At 40.1% G+C, this 18,035-nt stretch overlaps 1 long non-coding RNA gene across 2 annotated transcripts in view; it reads right to left on the minus strand.

Moving 5' to 3' along the window:
- The window catches only part of LOC116569487, a 55,629-nt gene that overhangs the window by 15,346 nt on the left and 22,248 nt on the right, over nt 1-18,035 (minus strand). Inside the window, exons 1-3 of one of the 2 annotated variants that reach the window (XR_004277057.1) lie at nt 2,228-2,308; nt 1,979-2,084; nt 181-360 (exon numbers count right to left, since the gene is read on the minus strand). The exons of the other annotated variant lie outside the window; for it this stretch is intronic. This is a non-coding gene — a long non-coding RNA (uncharacterized LOC116569487). Of the gene's footprint in view, nt 1-180; nt 361-1,978; nt 2,085-2,227; nt 2,309-18,035 lie in introns of those variants that run through there. 2 annotated transcript variants of the gene reach the window in all.

Below are 18,035 nucleotides of genomic sequence, written 5' to 3' on the forward strand. Positions count from 1 at the left end.
AAAGTCTCTTTGACCATGGTTTTTGAAAGTCCTCTATCAGTAGTGTTTGGGTTGTCTAGGCACTTGCCACTCTTCTTCTCCAGGGCACTAAGTCTATCTCACATTCCTTGTAAGATCCTGTTCACGGGCTCTAGAGCTTTCCTTTAATTGGGCTCATTAAGCCCGTCAGCATGAACCTACCCCCCTCCTCCCCGCCGCCAAGTAGGGTGGAGATGGACATTCACAATCGTGCCCTGGCGCCGGGGGAGGAACACGGGGTTTCTTATCATGGTTGTGTGGTCTTGGACATATTCAGGACAGCTCTTCTCTTCAGTTTCCATGTTGTAAATCATGGCCTTTGACACCTGCTCGTTACGATGCCTGTGAATTTGATAAAGCAACAGTATGAGTGACTTGCATATGCCACGAGGGACCCTAACATGCATTCTGTGTGTTAATCATGGTGCTGTGAAGTATAAAGTTTGAAAAATAATTTCTAAATGCATACTCTCATTAACCCAGTGCAGTATTTTTTCTAGTACGTTTATTGATGTCAGAAAAAGAAAAAAAAGCAAATGTATGGGTGTGTGTGTGTGTGTATGCACACATAGGCAAATGGAAACATGTAGTTTTCCTGATTCCAATCAAGCGTCCAAGCTCCAAGCTCCCTGCTTCCTGTGTGTGAACAGAGTACACGCCACAGTGTGCCTCCAGCATGACGTTCTGTGAAGGCAGTGGGTGGCAAAGCAGACTGAGATTTCCAAACCCCTGTCCTTAAAAGATTGAGTTCATGCCATGCCTATTTTCTGACCACAACACTATGAAGCTTGAAGTCAACCAACAGCCAGCCCTTACCTGTCCAACTCTGAAGAGACCATTCTTCTGAATTTCTCTTAATCTGAACATCTGTTCTCTCTGTGTCAACTGTCAAAAAATCTTCCTCTCAAAGTGCTCAAGCACTAACAATTAATATGTTCTATTTGAGAAAGTAATAATCCATTGCCTGGATAAGAGGCTCTTACTGAATCTTAAAACAATAGTAGGACAAAAATCTTACTTTTCTGGGGGCTTCAGCAAGTTATTTCAAGGAAGTGTCCTCTGGTTTTCTTGAGAGCACTACTTAGTTGTTATTTAACACTCCCTTCTTAAGTGCCACATCATAATAAAACCTTCACATATTCAAATATTCAACCTGAGTCTGGTAGTGTTCCTCAAAATCAATAAAATGTTTAACATTTTTTAAAAGATTATAATTGTGTATCCCCACCCCCCCCCCTGCAGCTCTGGTTAAAGTTTTCATTTTGTGTCTTCATGATAAGGATCTGAGTATTAGCAAATGTAATTGTTCTAAAATTCTATATGCCGGGGGCCAGTGACAAGTGGACAGTATAGGCTTGCCTCCCTCAAGCAAGTGTGTAAGAACATGAGTATAATTAAAAAATCTGGGGACTCAGACTGGACCACCATAAGTAAAGAGGTAGGAAGAAATTATTGTATGCCATGAATCTTAATACTTGTCAGGATTTCTCTGATGCTTGAAAATAATAGTATTATTAAGTACTGTGCACTTGGATAACAATGACAGAGTGTCTTGTTTTCATAACTGCTAGGAATAGACTTCAGATGTCTAGGGAGACATAAACACTAAGAGCTAATTCAAATTGGTCCTTTATTGTTCAGATACTGTTCCTTTGCCTAATCCAACCAATTTCCCCATAACTTACCACGAGGAGACTTCTGCTGCTCACACATTAATTCCTGCATTTATCCACCTCATATATATTAAACTAAGTTTCCTGTAAGATTCCAGATACTGGAGATTATGCTGCTTACAGACCCACTGAGGCTTCCTCTCTGGTTTCTAGTTGATTCATGACCTCACCTGAATCCTGCTATAATTTTTTTCTTGTTTATCTTATTTATCAAATTCTTGTGATTTGACCCTACCCTCTTTGACTCCGTGTGCTACCTGGATTACTGGCATTTTGTTGATACTCACATCAAAGGGGTTTTAGTTCCCAGGAGGTTGTCCCTGAGTGGGGGTGGATGAGGCATTCTATGAATACTCTACTGTCATTTGTTGGTCTCCCTCGGTAAGGGACAGTCTATGGAGAGCAAGAGAAGAAAAGTGGAAGCCAATCTTTTAGACCATTCACTTTCATTGATGAACTCAACGTTTCTAGCAACCTTCCAAAGACAGGAGTGGAACTTTGTCTTACAACAAGAGAAACAGAAAGAATAGGTTTACGTGAAAGGGTCTTCTCCCCACTTCTCATGACCAAAGTTCAGGCCTCCATCCCAAAAGTTCTGGCAAGATCCAGGCATAGAGTCAGTTCTTTCTGCACCTGTTGACACAATGGCTTTGGAACTCCCTGAAATTCTAGGTAGCATCCTCTATAGGATAGGTCTAATACTGTGTGTGTGTATGTGTGTGTGTGTGTGTGTGTGTGTGTGTGTGTGTGTGTGTGTGTATCTCAATATAGGCAACAATTTTAGAGCTTAAGGGGAGAAGAGTGAAAAAGAAGTTTTGCTACTTGTCTTTAAGTATGTTTGTTGTTTCTAATTTCATATGATGAATATCTTAGTTTTAGTCACTTTTATATAATACCTACTATATGTATTTGTTCAGGTAAAATAGGTAGACATTGAGACAGGAAGAGCTCTCTTTTTGCTGCTTTTCCTCCTCTCTGCCCTCTCCCTAGATAGTTTTCCTTACGCTCACGATGTGATGACAACGCTCACATAATCGACTCCTCAAGATACATGGACAGTCCAGAGAGCTCTTCTCTGCTCTAGACCCATTACCAAAATGATGGTCTTTACCCTAAAAGAAAAGAAAATGCGTTCTATTTTGTCTGCTGTCACCACCACCCATCATTTTATGTAACTTGGAAAGTTAGTTTTTGATGCCATTCTCCATTTCTTGCAAAGATAATTGATCACTTAGTCCTGGTGTGTTATTATTTCTAGCAAATCTCTTCCCTCTGTTTTAGCCACGCTCTCAATATCGTAGTCAAAGTTAACCATCATCTCTCTTCTCTTCTGGAACTCTAAGAGCCTCCTAAACAATCAACACACAACTTTTTTTTTTTTTCACCATTCATTCCCTTCTCCACATACAACCAAAGATGCCTTTCAAACTCTAATGTTCAAAGTCTATGGGACCTGCAATGTTCCATAGAATCTGGGGCTACATTTGGGTCCTGGCCCTATGCCATTCCTCCACTCATGCTGTGATTCGAACTCTCTTAATGTTCCCTCAAGTTCTCAATTTCACCATGCACCTTGGCACCCCTGCCCCAAGCCTTTTTCATAGGGCATCTACTCACCCAAATGTCCTCTATCTCTATCCCTAAGCAGGGGTCAAGGCCGTCTGTTGACTTAAATTGTCAGCACAATCCCATCTTCCCATGAAAACTTATTCTGGCTTCCGTGTGGGTCCTGTGCCTTCTCCACGACCCTGCGCATCACGTTCTTCTCCACATTCCCCATTACGTTGGAGATGCTTTAAGGCTGATGTTAGTCTAATATTGGGTGGGTGGTGACCTACTAGCCTGGAGACAACCTCAGAAGAACTGGTAACTTTTCAAGTGTCTATGGCAGCTCTCCCCTTGCCTCATCCTTTTAGCCTTTTAAACCGGCTCATTTTTTTGCAACAATGTAACACATACATTTGTTAGAAACACAAGTTACCACCTATCCATTTTTCTCCCCTCACACAACTGCATACATGATTCAATGTGGGCCAATACTCTTTCCCAAAATTCTCAGCTTAAGGAATTTCATGGTAGCATCTTTGAAAGAAGTACAACTTCTCTGAACACTGTATTTGGGCCAGTAGCTTTCTGTGTTTATGGATGTGGTATCTGTCACAGTGGTGATAGGAGGAGATATTGCAAAAGCAGAAGCAGCAGGGACAAGCAATAAGACCAGTTGGGGTTGAAAAGGGTGGCACAGCGGCTTTCCAACATTATCTGCAAAGAAACTCAAATTTGAAGATCGTCTACAGCTGAAAAATAGTCTTTGAGGCAGCAGCAAAAGACAGTGTAATGTCCCAGAAAAAAATACCTGCATCTCTTCAAGGAAGATCCTCAGTGTTCAAATAACCATTCGCTGGGGATCAAATTGGCAACAAAATAAAACAAAGAGAAAATCTGAGTCAAGCAGGTTGGTTGCTTGTGTCTCACACAAATAAATGATTGGGTTTTTTATTTCCAACCTATACCTGTTTTTCTTTTCATTAGGAGTTTTCTCAAAAAAATATATAATTTAAGGCCCCAATATAAGAGTAACAAAAAACCTTTTGTAACTTTTCTACATTTTGGAGTATCTACATTATAAAATTCTTGTTTCCTGGTCCCCTCATTCTTATATAATTTGGTGTTAATACAGGCAAATTGGGTTCTTCCCCAAGACCATGTCTTCATATTCCTCCCAAGAAGCATGGAATTCAATGGAGTCACTCAAAATTGCTGAATTTACTCATATTTATTTGTGAATTATTTGATTAAATGAGAGTAATGATAACGACAATGAACATTCAATGTAATAATCTCCTTTCAAGTATCCTCCACCCTCCCTGGGCACCCACCAGCCTCCATAAACCATTACTCATGGCGCTCACACGACTCTTTTTCCTGTTCATTAAATACACTAATTTTGACTGAGAAAACAGCTCCTCCTCTTCTTTTCAAGATGCAAGTGTGAAACGTATGATGAAAAAATGAATCACTTCTGGGAGGAGCTGTTAGGAAGAATGTAAGTGTATGAATGAGATAGCAATTTGCAAGCATAAATGGAAATTTCCACTCCACCAGCCCAGAGGGAGAAAGCAGCGGAAAACAGATTCAACAGTGACATAGACCCTGCCCACACTCACAGGTGCAGAGCAACCTGGTCTGGGAGAGGTCAGAGAGTATAGGGTAGACAGCATGGCTGGGGTGGGGGTGGCAGGTATGCAGTGGAGCTCGTCGCCAGGTGTGGGGAGGGACAGTCTTGATGGGATGTGTCTCCTCGTGCTCAGAACCATCAGTATGGGCACGCACAGGGCAGTCTGAGCATCAGTCTGGAACTGTCTTTCCAACCAAGACAAGAGACCTGAGCCCTATGCATATCAGGTTGCCCTCCAAGCTCAGTGCTCTGTGTCTGGGATTCCTGTTGAACTTCACAACACACCTGATGGCACAGGTTACCTGCCCATTTCATAGGCAAGCAAACAGGGAGAAGGCTGGGTGATCCCCACGTTGGTGGCTAGCCTCAGCTTCAAGGGGCCTGGGAGTGTTTTTTTGCGGGGAGGGGAGCTGGGGGGGGGGCAGGGAGCCACATCCTAGGGCTGCTCTAAAGTTCAGGGAAGCTTGGGGAAGGGACAAAAAGAAGCTGATGGCTCCTGACCACACTGCTCTCAACCCTGGCTGGAGGGGGAGGTGTTAGCTCAGAGAAGCCACAGGCTCTGGACTAAAGCAACTGGCACTCTTAAACCAGTTTTGCCATTTTTCATCCTTCTTATTCTAGACTGAGGGTTTCAACTCCATAACCATATCAACTCCATTTCAATACCATAACCCTGCAGGAGGGTTTCCCCTCCTGCAGGGTTATGGTGAAGATCCCACAAGAGGACACTTATAACACACAGTCAGTACTTCATAAATGTTTCCCTGTGAAGATGTGTAGCCCAGTGCCCAGTACTGAGTGAATGTCAGAAAGCATTTGATAATGCAATTAATAAATTAATTAATTGTACTAAGAGACAGGAAGTAAACAGCAAAGGAAAATGCATAGGAACCATAAAATATCTGCTCACAAGATTGAAAGACATTAAGAGCTATAAATGGGCTGGATTCCTCTAATGCCAAGGAGAAGGAGGCATTGAGAAGATCCATTTCCTTTTCTACATTTTATTTCACAGTTTTGTCTTATTTGCTAAAAGTGGCTTCATGTTCTGCAAGCTGCAGGAACTATGAGACCTAAATGCACCCCTTCCCAGCACCACGGGGTGAAAAACTGACATTTGTTAACTTGTTGCAGTCTTGTTTTATTTTATAAGCTTCCCTTTTTCCCCATTCCTTGGGATGACCTTGACCATCATTCATTATTGGTCTTTGGGAGAACACAGGTCTGCAAGGAAACAAACAGACACCTGTCCTTATGAGCACAAGGGACACCACTCGACAGATTGTCACAAAGGGACCCTGACAGGGGCAGGGTCACACAGCCTGCCCCCGCTGGCTTGGTTATATGACCAGAAACTACATTCAGTTGAAATCTTAGATAGATGAGACTTCCATCCAATGCTGCATCAGAAAGTCACATCTCAGGTATCTTCCCCATCGACACGTAACAATAAATGAGATTTTTAAAAAGCAAATAAACATGGCCTGAGATTCCCAGGCAGAATGGATCTATACACTCATATCACCACCTTTGTTCCAAACCCAAACCCACAGCCATTATAGAAAATGTGAGGATAGAAAATTCAAATTTCACAGCCATGTTCAGAAATAAAGCTATCAATTCCACGGGCCAGAAATGTAAGTGGAAAGTGGCCAGCAGGAGCCAGGGCTTGGGCGTGGGTCAGGACACAGACTCAGGCTCCCAACATCTCCTGCAGGTGACAGGAGGTGGGGGCAGAGTGGGGGGGGGGCTGCTTGGGCTGGACTGGGGCTCTGCACCTGGGGCAGGACTCCAGAAACAGCTGTTGCCAATGACTTCCTGGGCCACCGCAGGGGAATTTACGTTTTGGAAGCTCTTCTTAAGAGACAATAGAATTTGATGAATACTAAATTGGTACAAATGTGAACATCTATTGAGATGAAGAAAGGAAATCACAACATATTATACATTTTTAAAAGCTGGAAAATGCCACCAACATCACAAATCTAGAAAAATAACAGTATGTATTCACTAATGAACTGATCTAGTGCTCTAACAATTTGCATCTTGTATTTTTACATATTTCTTTACCAAATTCTTCGTGCTTATGATTTACAGAACAATGGCATTTTCATAGAACGCCATGTGTCCTATTACTATGTATTATAAATTCTCTCTAGAGGGCATATGAAGGTTATGCAGACTTGGTTCTAGCACAGTTGATATAAATAATTTTTGTGATATTGATACTTTGTTTTTCTTCTTTTGGTCCTACAGTTATTTGTTGACAATGACTTATAAATTTTTGGTAGCTTTGAGAAATTTGAGAAAACTTCTAGTAAGTTTTTATTAGTGAGTCAATTGTAAAATTGGTGGCATTCCAAAACTGATTGACCAGTGACTAATAAATACCCTCAAATTAATACTCATTAACTGATTTGTTATAACAACTTCCTTTAGTGCGACTTAACTTTTTATCTATATCAATGTCATTCTTCAAATAATGTTGACAATACATTTAGAGAAAGGTCTCTATGTAAATATGATTCATTTTTCATTAATTAAATTTTCAAACAATCTAAGAACCTACTTGTTACTTCTTTTTGAAACACATCTTTTTCTCTTAGTGACTTAAGCTGGGTTCTAAGAGCAGGAATGAGGACTTGGTTTATTGGATACAGTTTCAGTTTTACAAGATAAAAAGTTCTGAAGATGGACTTCTGGTGATGGCCCCAGAACAACATGAATGCATTTAATGTTGCTGTGAGTACACTTAAATATAGTTAATATGGTCATTTTAAATTTTTTAATTTATTTTTAATTTTTTGAAGATTTTATTTATTTATTTGAGAGTGAGTGTGAGACACCAGGAGCAGGGAGAGGGGAAAAGGGAAAGGGAGAAGCAGGGAGTCCAACATGGGGATTGATCCCAGGATCCTGAGATCATGACTGGGGGACGCTTAACTAACTGAGCCACCCAGGTGCCCCAATATGATACAGTAATTTTTTTAAGGTAATATGGGGCTCCAACTCACAATTTGGAGATCAGGAGTCAGATGCTCTACCGACTAAGGCATCCAGGCACCCCTAATATGGTCATTTTTATTTTATGTATATTTCACCATAATAAACAAAAAAAATGTGATTGATCTATATGTACTAAGAAATAACCACTATCAGGCTATAGTATGACAAGAAAATAATGTCAAAAAATAGAGAAACATTAACATCTTTATTGAAACGAGCTACCACATCCACAAGCCAAACTTCAAAAATCAGACATTCTAAACATTATGAAATCTTAGTACAGGGGGCATCCCATAAGTAGATTAATGTCTTAATGACTCTGAGCAGAGTAGAAGTATTTCAGGATTTAGTGTCTCCATCCAAAAAACAAAACAAAACAACACAGAAAACAAAAACCTCTATCCAATGATTATATAATCAGAGTACTAAACTCTACCTTTTACTGTCTAGCCTGTGAGAGGCAGATAGTAGCAGGGAAAGGCCATTTCGATCATTCTCTCCACAAATATTTATCAACCATGAGCAATTTCCTAAGAACTAAGTACTGGGAAGGCAGCAGTTAATTAAACAACCAAAACCATGCCCTTAGGGGGCTCAAATTATAGTGAGGATACACAGACAATAAAGATAATTTTTAAAGTAACATATAGACCATGTTAACACCAGGGTCCTCAGGTTCAGTGAATTAAAACAGAGGACAGTAATTGGTGCTTACTTATGCTAAGAATCGCTCACTGTTTCTCTGAAATTCAAATGTAGTGGGGCACCCTGTGTTTTTTCTGCTAAATGTGGTGGTCCTGCTAATTAAGCAGAACTTATTTAATACAAAATATGATGATCACTGTTGAGAGGAGGAAGATTCAGGGGCAGTTACGTAAAAATAAAAACGTGAAGGCTTTTGATCAAAGGAAGACATATAAGTCGACAAGAAGCCGTAGAGAGAAAATACCAAGTGTCAGAGGTCGTCACTATGGATTATTCCCATTTGGGTTCTACAGAATTGAGGTGAGGTCAGAGGGCAGCTGCGGTTGAACAAACGGAATACAAAGTTCATTTGAGAGAAAACTGTTACCCTGCACATAGCATGCTGATGGCAGCCCGATGAGGGAATATGGTGTCTAAAACATACACTGTATCTGTAAGGGTCCTCTTCATGTTCTGTGACCAGCATGCTGACCACAGGTATGGGCAGGGATTTGAAAGACATTTGGACCACCAAGAAGTAATAAAGGAAAAGAATCCTGGCTGAAAAAGGGAATGAGAGTGCCTGCTGAAAGGTCTCTGGGCACCAATGTTGGATTTTTCATCTACTACCTCTGGCTCCCATGTGAGTAGAACCCTCCATGGGCAGGTATGGATTCCACCTTCCATCAGCTCAGAGGTCAGAAGTGACAGAGACCAAAAGTGCCACAAGCTCCTTCCAGGAAATCTGTGCTCCACTGGTCTGACAAGGACAGAAAACCTCAGCAAGCCTTCCACAGATCTCCACCCCCTTGTTGGCCAAAGGGAAGAAGAAAGAGTCACCACCTCCATTCTGTCTATGAGTTCACTATTTATCAGGTCACAATAGAATAAAACTATCACTGAAACTTCAACGCCTGTCTTGTCACAATGGCTCAGAGACAGTGACCGGAGGCTTACATCTCTGCTTCCCATCAGCGACTGGTGTGCATCTTAGATATTTTAAAGTAATGTTTGTAAGTCACCCATACCCACCTTCCTTGTACGTTCTTGTGCTCATCTTTTTCCCTAAGTCATTTCATACCGACAAAATCATCCACAGTCTGCTGGCCTCTGCACCTGCTGGACATACACTTGGACATCCACTTAAGGACATCTTTGAGCTATTCCATATCCATTTCCCCATGACACCAGGCTGGTTTTCCTTTGAATATTTGGGGATCAAAACTGTGTGCCTGGCTTACATCACTGTCCACCCAGTGGATGGGTGGACATCAACCCATCCTGGGTTACAGCCACACCTCCACCAGCTTCATCTCCACATGGTTTTTTGTCCCTCATTCATTCCCTTCTACATCCACTAATTCCTTTAATCAGTGATGCCCACCTTTGCATGTTAATACAGCCATATGATATATAAGAAGTATCTACTCTGTGTCAGGTACATGAGACATGCTTTCTAGTCACAAGCCCATTTTATCCGTGAGCTATTCTTAACCTACCCAATTATAAGGTTGACACTAAGTCCAGAATTATTTCTACTGAATTCTATTGTCCTATGTACAAAACTGAAATCAGATTCAGTACAAGCTCTCTAATTCAGACTCAATCACATAAGAAACCTGTTCTTATCTGTTACCATCCATTTCAGAAGATTCTAGACAGAAAAAAAAATCAGAAAGATATACATAGGACAGTTAGTTGACAATGGGGTTAATTGTCTCTTTGGACAGAATTATGTCACCACAAAAAATTCATATCCATGTCCTAACCCCCATCTCTGTAAATGTAACCTAATTTGGGGATATGGTCTTTGCAGCTGTAATTAAGGATCTTGAGATGAGATCATACTCAGTTTAGGTTGGATTCCAAATCCAATGAGTGGTTTCCTTATAGGAGAAGGAAGAGAGAGAATTTTGATGCAGAGAAATAGAGGAAAAAGTCCCATAAAGGTGCAGGCAGAGAATGGAGGGCAGCCAACAGCCAAGGAATGCTAAGCTTCGCTGGTGGTCACCAGAAGCTAGGGGAGAAGCATGAAACGGTGTCTCCCTCACATGGTCCAGAAGCAAAAACCCAGCCGACACCTTGATTTTAAATGTCTGGCCTCCAGAACTGACAGAATAAGTCCCTATTGTTTTAAGTCAGCCAGTTTGTGGTCATTTTTCATGGTGCCCCTGGGACACTAGTATACTCTAAACAGAAACTGCTGTCCTCTCTTCAAGGATGTTCCTGATGGATCATTAGTGTGAGCGGTGAGCTCAGTATAAGAGCGACACCTTGGGATGTGCAGGGAAACTGTTTCTATCTCTCTTTCTGTATTTCCCTCTCTGGTACTTTATTGTCTCTGCTAGATGGTGTGAGGCAGGGAATTCCTGTTCATATGGGTGTCCAGGTGGCTCTTTTGCAAATACATCTTTTCTAGCTGTGGTTTCATTGGGTGTTGAAAACACCCAATAAATATTACCTCTTTTCCTCTGATTGAATGTTGTAGAAATTGAAAACCAAAGTTGATTATAAGATGGAAACCAAAATGTGATCTTCAATCTGACAAAGTCTAAGCTGGAGGGTAGAGTATGGTCTTGTGTGGAGACAAGTGGGCTCTGCATACTAAGCTGCAGAACTAAGCACATTTACTCACAGTGCTGGGCACTGGGGCTTTCTCCTCTCTGGTAGACCAGACAGAGCAGCAGAAGCAGTAGAACATCTGCTCTCAACAGAGCAAAATGAGGAGATTAAACAAGCATACCCACTGTAATCTTCCTAAATTCCCAATCAAAATGAGCCATGCTGCCGCCCCTGGGATGAAGCTAGTGAGAGGACAGAAGACACCTGGTGGGTCCCACCAAAGACGTTGCATTGCCATGGAGGGAAGAAGCATTTACTGCTGTAAAATCAAAAGGTCTACATTTAAGAGGAGAAAGCTATATATAGATGACCATAGTGACCTTTCCCAAGATAACTTTATCAGTAATTCATGTAATTAAAGAATGCTACGTTGTCCTGAAAACAAATGATGGGCTTAAAGAAGAGTCACCACTTCCTTTCTCAATACCCCAACAGCATTTTGCCTTTAAATTTATGGTAGGATTTTGGAAACGGTGTTATATATCAATATAATGTATATCAACTGATATAATGTATACCAATCTACATGTTTGACTTTCCGATTAGACAGTAAGAACACTTACATATTTTATTGATGTCTATATTCTTGACCCATTGCCTGATCTTGAAATTATTTCCTTCATTAAACTTTCTCTCTTCCACTGAATTATTAGCTCCACTCAACATGTTTCACACCCCTGAAAGTAAAAGCAGACTCCTGGAAGTTAAAGTGTCATGTGAAGGGGTGACTGGGTGGCTCTAAAGGTTGGCTGTCCAGCTCTTGATTTCAGCTCAAGTCGTGGTCTCAGGGTTGTGGGATCAAGCCCCACATTGGGCTCCACACTGAGCGTAGCGTCTGCTTGGGATTCTTTTTCTATCTCTCCTCTTGTTGTCCCCACCATCTTTCTCTGTCTCTCAAAAAAAAAAAAAAAAAGCTTGATGTTTTTAATTTAAATCATATCATATAAGCATAAGAGAATAAAAACACAAAGTGTGGTTTATGACACAGAAATGATGATATATAAAGAAAATATAGGATACTGGGAAAGTGGTAGGCTGTAATGGGAAAGATGGATAAAAGACATCCTTGAAATAAGGTGAAAAATCTAAACATCCCCAAGCTGTGATTTATTAATTCATTACAATCCTCTGGCCACCAGGTCATTTGAGAGAAGTATGTGTAGGAAGAATAGGTCTGAATGAGGTTTCAAGGGGTTGGCCGCTCAAATGTTGATCCAAACCCATACATCCAAGTTAGAAGTGGTGGCTTTAAAAATTACACTGATATGGGGGACATGGGTGCCTCTATTGGTGAGGCATCTGCCTTTGGGATCGAGTTCTGAATTGGACTCCCTGCTCAGCGGGAGTCAAATAAATAAGTAAATCTTTTAAAAGAAACAAAAACAAATTGCACTGATGCAAACTCAGTCATCTACTCATTCATTCATTCATTCATTCATTCACTCACTCACTCAACAAACACTTTATCGAGCACTTCTTTTGACACTGGCACTGGCACTGGCACAGACACTGGCATTATCTGCCTATGGGAGGCAACTGGACATGTGGGTTATAGCTTTTCCCTTACAGGATTTCTAGGGATGTCTTCATCTTAGCTTGTTTATCCTATTTGTGGTTTCACCACTGACATAGGCTTATTGCAGCCCCTACCCCGCCCACTGCCTCATCACAGTGGGGCCTGGTTATTCTTGTAGAAATGTTTCCTTTTGATGCTTCACTCCTTTAAGATTATCTATCTTTATTCAAAGAAAATAGAATAACTTTGCTTTTATGAAAGATTTTCATGTTTTTATAAAGTTTAGTAATGCATGCTTTTAAATAAGCTAATAAAAAATTCCTAAATTTGAGTTAAGTATACATTTGTCATCTGAAGTACAGCTTGAAGTGGTATTATTATAATTTTATATAGGTTAACATCAATTAGACCTAAAAATATATTCTAAAGTACTATTGTTCATAAAAAACATATATAATGTTTTAACTAGATTCCTTGTATCTATGAATTAAGTTTTATCCATTGTATTTTTTTTGACTTATTAAGTTTTTTTAAAAGATTTTATTTATTTATTTGACACACAGAGAGAGAGATCACAAGCAGGCAGACAGAGACAGAGAGGGAAGCAGGCTCCCTGCTAAGCAAAAAGCCCAATGCGGGGCTCAATCCCAGGACTCTGAGACCGTGACCTGAGCCAAAGGCAGAGGCTTAACCCAATGAGCCACCCAGGTGCCCCTAAATTGTTTTTTCTTTTTCTTTTTTAAGATTTTATTTGTTTATTTGACAGAGAGAGAGAAAGAGAGGACAAGCATGGGAGTGGCAGGCAGAGGGAGAGGGAGAAGCAGACTCCCCTGCTGAGCAGGGATCCCAATTCGGGACTCGATCCTAGCAAACTGGGATCATGACCTGAGCTGAAGGCAGACACTTAACTAACTCACCCAGGTGCCCCTAACTTATTAGGTATTTTATTTTAGTTACCCTATTGTTAGCGTACAGTGTTTTATTAGTTGCATAGTGATTCAAGTCTTCCGTGCTATCACCTGGTACTCATCACAACAAGTGCACCCCTCTGTCCTCAACATTTATGTCACCCATCCCCCACCCACCACCTCTCTAGTAACCGCCAGTTTGTTCTCTATACTTCAGTCTGCTTCTTGGTTTGTCTCTCTCTCTCTCTCTCTCTCTCTGATTTTTTTTGCCTTTGTTCATCTATATTGTTTCTTAAATTCCACCTATGGTGAGATCATAGGATAATTGTCTTTCTCCGACTTCTTAGCATTCCACTCTCTAACTCCATCCATGTGTGCAAATGACAAGATCTCATTCTTTTTTATGGCTGAATAGTATTTGATAGTATAATATACCACATCTTCTTTATGCATTCGTCTGTCTGTGGAAACTGAGACCACTTCCATATCTTGACTATTGTAAGTGCTGCTGCTATAAACATAGCGGTGGGGGTACTGTCTCATATTATGTTTTTCTATGCTTTGGGTAAATACCCTTTAGTGTGGTTAGTAGATCACCTTTTAATTCTGTTCATTCTATTTTTAATTTTTTGAGGGAACTCCAGAGTGTTTTCTGCAGTGGCTGCACCAGTTTGCACTCCCCCAACTGTGCACAGGGTTCCTTTTTCTCCACATACTTGCCAACACCTGTTGGTTCTTGTGTTGTTGATTTTAGTCATTCTGACTGGTATAAGGTGGTATCTCACTGTGGTTTTGATTTGTGTTTCCCTGATGCCGAGTGATGTGGATCACTTTTTCATGTGTCTGTTGGCCATCTGGATGTCTTCTTTAGAGAAATGTCTGTTCATGTCCTCTGCCCATTCCTTAATTGGATTATTTGGTTTTTGTGTGTTGAGTTGTGTAAGTTCTCTATATATTTTGGATACTAATCCTTTATCAAACATGTGATTTGCAAATATCTTCTCCCATTCTGTGGGTTGACTTTTAGTTTTGTTGACTGTTTCCTTCATTGTGCAAAACTTTTTATTTTGGCATAGTCCCAATAGTTTATTTTTGCTTTTATTTCCCTTGCCTCGGGAGGCACATCTAGAAAAATGTTGCTAAAGCCAATGTCAGGGAAATGGCTGCCTGTGCTCTCTTCTAGGATTTTTATGATTTCAGGCCTCATATTTAAGTCTTTAATCTGTTTTGAGCTTTTTTTGTGTGTATGTAATGCCAATAGAGTATTACCCCCACCTTAAAAGACCACCAGAGATGTGAGTCAAAGCCAAACAGCAAGGGTCGTTTATTGCAGGTTCGAACCTGGACCTCTGCGCCGCTCGTTGCCGATAACGCCGAGAGGTCCAGAGCTGGGTTGGTGCAGGATTTTTATAGACAGATACAAACAAGTTTCGGGTGGGGCTGAGCTGATTGATTGATAGTTTGAACAGGCATACTTGGCGTCAGTGGATTGGGTCAGGGGACCCCGCGCGAAAGCAGACAAAGCAATCTTACAGAAGCAGAATGGCCGGTTAGCCCACGCATGCGAAAAAAGCACTACCAGGATATTGAAGGCCTGGTTACTTATCAAGTAAAGACAATTGGGAGTCTCCTGGTGGAATGTTACATTCCTGCTATCAAGCATCCTTGTTAATGAGATTTAGGTTTAGAAGAAATTTAACTTTATTTACTTTTCCTTCTACCTCCGCCTCCTTCCGTTTTCATGGAGGGGAGGGTGACATTAGGGCTTGAGGAACTGAGTTCTGTGTCCCTGGAAATTGGGCTATTGATAAGGTAACTTCTTTGTTGTAAATCTCAAGAACATTTGCAAACCAAGGGAGACTCCTACCTTGCAGGACTGTGATCTCTGCAAGTTAACTATTTATCGTTTTATGGCAGTCAGGGGTGCCTGAGGAATGCTACACATATGGAGGGGAGCGGGTGAAGGGGGGTGGTGTAAGGCGCCAGCTTTTGCTTTGTCCTCAGCCAGCCTCCTGCTCCTTCATGTATGGTGTAAGAAAGTGGCCCAGTTTCATACTTTTGCATGTAGCGCTCCAGTTTTCCCAACACCATTTGTTGAAGAGACTTTTTCCCTCATTGCATATTCTTTCCTGCTTTGTCAAAAATGGATTGACCACATAATCATGGGTTTGTTTCTGGGCTTTCTATCCTATTCCATTGATCTATGTGTTTATTTTTGTGCCAATACCATGTTTTTTTTTTATTACTTTACAAATTAAGTTTTTAAAATATTTATTGTTTTCTTTCTGTTTTTCACTCTCCCACTGTTTTGGCTCTCATGAAAATATCCATAATTTTTACCTTTCACAATCACAAATATTTTCCTGATAGCAACAAAGATTGGAAAATATATTTAGATAAATTTTAATGCAAAAATATGTAAGTTGGTAAAATCGTGCTTGCCAGAGGAGGATGTTTTCCAAAATCTGACAGTAGACATTCACAAACTGTAATGATCAGTACTCCTTTGTATGTAAGAACAAGTCAGTGTGGTAACAGGAAATTAGACATTACTGTGGAGATACGAGTTATATGTGCAATTTGCCACTTCTGAATTATGGAGACTTGAGGGTATTTTCCACCTATTGCCTGAATTTGTTTCCTATCCTGGCATCTGTAATCCCAGTTTGATGGTTCTATCTGTATATTTGCATCTGTCCTGGGGTCCATCTTATTAAATTTTCCTACTGGATTATTTATTTTTCAAATGTTCACAAACTTATTTTGAAGTAACACTGAAGTACCACTGATGCAGAAAAGTCCAGAGACCATAAGTGAACTGCGGTATGAATTTCTGCAAAGAGAAAAACTTGCAAAGTCCCAAGATCAAAAAACAGAGTAATGCCAGCTCTATAGAAGTCCATCTCTGGCCACTCCTCGCCTTCATCGGGACTGCGTTCACAGTAACCCCTTGACTTATAACCATATACCAGTTTTACCCCTTTTGAAGTTATGTTAATAAACTTGGATAATAAATAAATTTGGGTTATTTGCCTTAACATTATTTTTTTTAAGACATGTTCCTTGTGTTGGGGGTTGTAGTGGCACAGGGATAAAGCTTGCTGCATAGTAATCATTTAAGAATATATCACAACTAATGTAACACTCCCCTTGTCATTAAGTATTCACATGTTTCATTTGTTTGCCAATTTCAGTTACTTCTTCAATAAACAATCTCATCCATGTTTTTATTTGTAATTTTGTATGATAAGCTTTATAAGTACATTTGTATTGCTTACGTATTTAGCCTTGCAATTTTAGGGCCATAGGCAGTCTAAGTTTGGAATTCCAAAGTTCTGTATCAGCAAAAAGACTCCATACCTCCCCACAAGGGAGAAAGTTGCTGCAACAGAGCTGGTGTTGTTCCTTTTTAAAATTTTTTTTTTTCATTTTGTCTATTTTAGGAAGTCTATTGTTAGTACCACACTGAAGTTATAATTTTTATTTTGCTGGTAGGCAGGTAATATGAGATTGCATACATTTGTCAAGTGTCTGTTTCACCCTTTTGCCTATCTTTATTATATTTTCATTATTTGCCAACATTTTCACACTAGGATGTGTATCTTCATTATCTTAATGTTTTGATAAATGTTTTGTTATTTTATATAGAGCAATTTTTTAAAGGTTTTATTTATTTAACACAGAGAGAGTGATCACAAGTAGGCAGAGAGGCAGACAGAGAGAGGTGGGGAAGCAGGCTCCCTGCTGAGCAGAGAGCCTGATGCGGGGCTCGATCCCAGGACCCTGAGATCATGACCTGAGCCAAAGGCAGAGGTTTAACCAACTGAGCTACCAGGTGCCCAAGCAAATTATTTTATTTTTTTTTTAGTATCCTGTTTGTGAAATCTTTACGAATGCTGAAATCATAAAGATATGTATTCTTTTATATTATTTAACATATCATAATTATACCCACAACACATCTGGAATTGATGAGGTTTGTTTTTTGGCATAGAATGAGATTAATTTTCTTCCAAATAAACATTCAATTGACCCAACATAGTTCATTATTTTTTCCAGTGTGATACAATATCATCTTTGTCATAAAGCTAGTATTCTTATATTGGTAAGGGTTTTCTTAACCTTACTATTGACACACCATTGGCCTATTTCTCTTCCATATGTGTGTGTGTGTTGTGGTTGTGTGTGTGCCAGTACCATCCTGTCTTAAATACCATCACCTTTAAGAATATTCAATATTACCTCTTACTTGTTTGAATGGCTGTCAAAAGAGAAAACAACAAGTGTTAGCCATGATGTGGAGAAGTTGTGGGGATTATTGGTGGAGTTGTTGGTACAATTGTAAAATGTTACAATTACTATTGAAAACATTATAGAAGTTCTTCAAAAAACTAAAAACAGACTCATCAATCCCATTTTTGATTAAATAT

The sequence above is a fragment of the Mustela erminea genome, chromosome 11 (assembly GCF_009829155.1).
Source record: "Mustela erminea isolate mMusErm1 chromosome 11, mMusErm1.Pri, whole genome shotgun sequence".
Taxonomy (NCBI): Eukaryota; Metazoa; Chordata; class Mammalia; order Carnivora; family Mustelidae; genus Mustela; species Mustela erminea.